Source organism: Otolemur garnettii, unplaced genomic scaffold (genome assembly GCF_000181295.1).
Source record: "Otolemur garnettii isolate 467f Iridium unplaced genomic scaffold, OtoGar3 scaffold00052, whole genome shotgun sequence".
NCBI classification, from domain to species: Eukaryota; Metazoa; Chordata; class Mammalia; order Primates; family Galagidae; genus Otolemur; species Otolemur garnettii.
In genome coordinates this window covers 6,923,578-6,924,047 of record NW_003852447.1, presented here as the reverse complement: position 1 = coordinate 6,924,047, position 470 = coordinate 6,923,578, and positions in this window count along the sequence as shown.

Genomic DNA, 470 nt, shown 5'->3' with positions numbered 1-470 from the left:
AGATTCTCTCACCTCAGTCTCCCGACTAACTGGGACCACAGGCGCCCACCACAACACTGGGCTATTTTTTGTTGCAGTTTTGGCCAGGGCTTGGTTTGAACCCACCACTCTGGGTATATGGAGCCAGCACCCTACTCACCCCACTCACAGGTGCCGCCAGCATTCCACAGACATCTTATTTACCAAATGGAGATATATTTAAGTATGATAATTGATAATGGATGATTATCTATTTAATGAAATACTACATTAGGTTAATAGTCACGCTTGGCACCTATGGCTCAAGTGGCTAAGGCGCCAGCCACATACACCTAAGATGGCGGGTTCAAATCCAGCCCGGCCACCAAACAACAATGACGGTTGCAACCAAAAAATAGCCAGGAGTTGTGGCAGGCGCCTGTAGTCCCAGCTACTTGGGAAGCGGAGTAAGGAGACTCTCTTGAGCCTAGGAGTTGGAGGTTGCTGTGAGC